The sequence below is a fragment of the Antrostomus carolinensis genome, unplaced genomic scaffold (assembly GCF_000700745.2).
Source record: "Antrostomus carolinensis isolate BGI_N321 unplaced genomic scaffold, ASM70074v2 scaffold6521, whole genome shotgun sequence".
Lineage (NCBI taxonomy): Eukaryota > Metazoa > Chordata > Aves > Caprimulgiformes > Caprimulgidae > Antrostomus > Antrostomus carolinensis.
This window is the reverse complement of record NW_010294704.1, coordinates 1-4,334: the sequence shown is the minus strand read 5'-3', so window position 1 is coordinate 4,334 and position 4,334 is coordinate 1.

The window sequence follows — 4,334 nt, the reverse complement described above, 5'->3', positions numbered from 1 at the left end:
CTAAGAGAAACAGAATAACAAATTCTTCAGATAAGCATTAAGCTCTCCAAATTCCTAAAACTACAACATTTTTTCTCTATAGAGGAACCACAGTTCTTTATCAACATAAACCAGATTAAAATGCACTCTGAAGACTCACATGCATGTGTGTAAGCATAAACACCTTCACCCCTCCACCCCGTCACACATACTTATGACTGGTTTTACTTGTAAGTATTGAGTAATTGTTTGGAGCATCAGGTCATAATTTGCTAGTGTGGTGTTTATGCAGGTATTTGAGTGTCCATGTAATCTGATTGAACTCTTCCTTGCATAGGCACTAAATTTCTGGTACAGCTTGGTTGTAGTGAGTGTAGTGTGCACTGACTGAATTATATTCCTTCTGTTCCACAGAGCTCTAGATGTCTCAGTTTCTGTATGTCTAAGTCTGAAACATTTTGACATTCTTTGAAGGAAGGATACTTCAAAAATGTTTGATATACAATTCCACTCCTGAATCCTCTTTCAAATGTGTTTCTTCTAAAGCTAACCTTACTTGACTGTTTCCCACACCTAACTTTGTACATGTCAGTGTAAATCTCATGATATGCATGTAAAATATATGTGCATGTATAATATAACCAAAAGGAACTAGGTAGAATTTAATAATAGTAATATAAATAGAAAAATAATGATGTGTGTGTGTGTGTTGAAATTTGTCCTGGCTATTACTACATGGCACTATTCATGTTAGAGAATGGATGCCATGTTACATTTATTGTGAGTGTTTAACAAGCAGTAAGTTAAAATGTGAATCTGGATTACATTTCTGTATGAAAAAATAAGTCACAGAAGGGGAGCTACCAATTAGAATCACCTTGAGGAGATTTCTTCCTAACATTGTGTCAGAAGATAGGTTTTTCTACATTGGTCAAGGTTATAAAGTTCTGTCCACTGTTAGGAATCTACAGAAGCCCAGGGCTCTTGTCCTCTAGGGCATATGGCTCTGTTGCAGGTTCATAGGTCTGGCGCTTTGCAGGAGCTGGACTTTTCGTTTCCTCTATGGTTGGTTGTAATCCTCAGGACTCATTTCTTAGCTCTTCAGAAATGATATGAAACATAAGCCAGTCCTTTTCTCTATTTGCCATCATATGCACTGATTCAGTACAATGGCTACCAAAATCTGCTTGCAGATCCACCACCACTCAAAGGAAAACATTAAACCCTTTAAATCCCCCAGTATTTGTCCTTTCTAGTTTGTCCAGGTACTGTATTTTGTCCCCTTCTTCCTTTATTTCCCACACAGCTGCAAAGCTGTTTTGAGACAATAGCAAACTTTAATTCAAGCTGAAAGTTGATACAGATCTTTGAAACTAGGTCACAGGGGAGTGAAGATTTCTGTCTTTCAGGGGGATGCAGAGGGATGAGATTTTAACAGACATCATTCTGATGCCCATAAAATATACATTGCTATTGGAAATATGAGTGATTCTTTGTGTTAAGAGAGTAACTTATTATCAAAAAGCAAGTTCTTTTCCCTAATATGTAGTGACTACAATATTTTTGTAACTCTTCTTTCTGCTCTCCAAAGTCTATAAATAAAAGGAAAAATTCTGAAGTGCTCTATGGTTTCAAACCTCCTTTTTTTTTGAAAAAAAAAAAAATAAAAAGAACTGTACAGACAGTCAGTATTAGGAAGTCATGAATAATAAGTTTGTGATTGTGGAATGAAATAGCCCATATGTGATTATTGTATATAAGGTAAAAGCATAATGAAACAAAGGGAACTGAACAGCTTGGATTATTTAAGTATATTGCAGACAAACCTTGTGAAGGCTTTCCTGAAAGGCCTAAGAAAGTCTATATTCACCTCCAAACATTTTCTGTAAGTTTTCCTCCTTCATGTGCAAAAAAAAGTAACCCAATTAACTGCTGAAGTACTGTCTCCTCTTCTACAGGATACCAACTTCAAAAGCAGCATCTATGTTTCCATGTCTCGAGCTGTTAATAGTTAAGCATTATGTTAGAGATAAAACCAGTGGAGGAAGGAGGTATTTAGCTTGTCCACCTCTGATAGCATATTTAATCATACTGTTGTAAAAAATTATGATACCAGTTTCTTAAGACTTATGGTATCAATCACTAAGCATAAAGGCCAAGTGAATAATGGGAGAAAACAAATCAATTTTTTAAAAGGTGGTCTACTTGAGGTTTTGCATTTTGTTCAGATATGGGGTAATACATGAATAATGAATTAGAAATAGCATGAATGTTATTGTACTCAGAATTCAAATGTTGAGAAAAGTCAAATGGAAATTATTTACCTTCAGAATGCAAAAAACAGGTATCACGGAAGGATTAAACTGTTTTTCCTAATTTGTCTGCATGTTAGTGGGAGAGGGATGACATTAGGACTTAACCATGGAAATGGAATGAATACAGGGGGAAAGGGTGCATGAATAAGATGAATACTGCATTAAATTGTGCTGGTTCAGAATTTACTGTTTTGGGTCTATACAGCCTGCAGGAGGGAAAGGGAGAAAAGGAATGGCAATTTAACTAAAACAGTATTTTTTTTTTTTTTTACTTCATATAAAGAAATGTGTGTTTTTGTTACTGAGCATTATATCACAACAAAGGATGATGTTCAGGACATTAGGAGAATTATGAAATGATTATGTGCATAGCTGAGATTTACCAGGCACATTGTGGCATTCTCTTCCAGCCTGAGAAACTGTTGTGAGAGGAAGTAATTTATTTTATTTTCTATATGGCTAGCCTCAATGTTTTGATAAATAAACACAAAAATTTTGTCACGTTGCCCTCTTTAAATAATGACAAAAGTGTTAAAAAAGGGGAAAATCCAAATATTTTTTTACCTTTGAAAGATTTTTTTTTAATACAACTATTTTCATTCAAAAAACTCTCTTAGGTGTGTTTCCTTTCCTTTTTGCAAAATAAGGAAAAAATCTTTTTAAAGCAGAGGAATTTTCCCATCAGTTGAAAACTACAAAATATAGCAGTATTATGTGTAAAATTGACAATGACATTAAAAAAAATGCTATGAGTTTGTATTAAATAAAGGAGCCCTTTACAAAGACTGGAAAACAACATTTTGCAGTCAGGTAAGAACTGAGGAGAAAGAATTTAATATTTTTCTCAGTTATGGGGTGTATTCCACAACAGAGGTCTCTGTATAGGGATTTTTCAAGGGCAGATGCAGATGGCACGATTTACTTGTATTTTTAAGAAGAGTACATTGCCTGATATCTTTATAATAGAGACTGACTTTAAATAAGAGCACCAGAAGCTGCAGGTAACCTGTATGAAAGTGCATGCTGCAATGCCTCCTGGGGTTCCAGTTCTCCAAGGCAACCATCCTGGGACTAGCTTGGAGTATGTTGTGGCTCCTGGGCAGCACATAAACCCATGTGTCTTTCCTACAGAAACTAGAACACGGGAACACAGGTAAAGTGGTGCACCTTGGGTTTCATCTTGAGATCCTGGAGCTGCAACGTGACTGAAGAAGCGTGCATTTGCACCTGGAAGGGGGGAAGTGTCCCTGTGCTGATATTTTATGAAGCTGTAAAGAAATATGCATTGATATTTTTCATGTGAAATAGACTAGACTAGATGATTTTAGTTGGAAGTGACCTACAATGATCATGTAGTCCAAATGTCTGACCAACTCAGAGCTGATCAAGTTAAAGCATGTTGTTAAGGGCATTGTCCAAATGCCTCTTAAACACTGACAGGCTTGGGACATCAACCACCTCTGTCAGAAGCCTGTTCCAGTGTTTGACCACCCTCTTGGTAAATAAATGCTTCCTAATGTCCAGTCTAAATCTCCCCTGGTGCAGCTTTGAACCATTGTGCATTAATGAAATAGTACCTTGTCCTTAAGCTTTTAGTTTGATTGGATAGAACTGCTTGTGGAATAAGGCATAGTTTAAGGCTAAGTACTAAGTTCTGGTTGAAATATGTGGAGTGGCATTTACTGGACTTTGCTTGGATTAGGTCTGTCTAGAGTGAGATGACTAGCCAAAGCTCTAGGCTATCTTTTTAGTATTGGAGAGAATTGTTCAATTCCGGAGGACAACTGATTTTGTCCCAAGATAAGACAGATGAATTGTCTTCTGGAGGTGCTTATGTCTCCCTAATAACTCTAAGGGAAAGCTATGATGACTAGCTTAGCACCTAACATTTAAGTACTTAATGTTAAATAGAACAATGCTGGCTTGGAGACTCTACTGTCTTTGACCTGATCTTCAGTAGGAAGATTATAAAAAAAGCCCCTTCATTCTTTGTCAGTTTTGGAAGCTTTGGACAAAACAAGGGGAAATGGGTTTAAACTG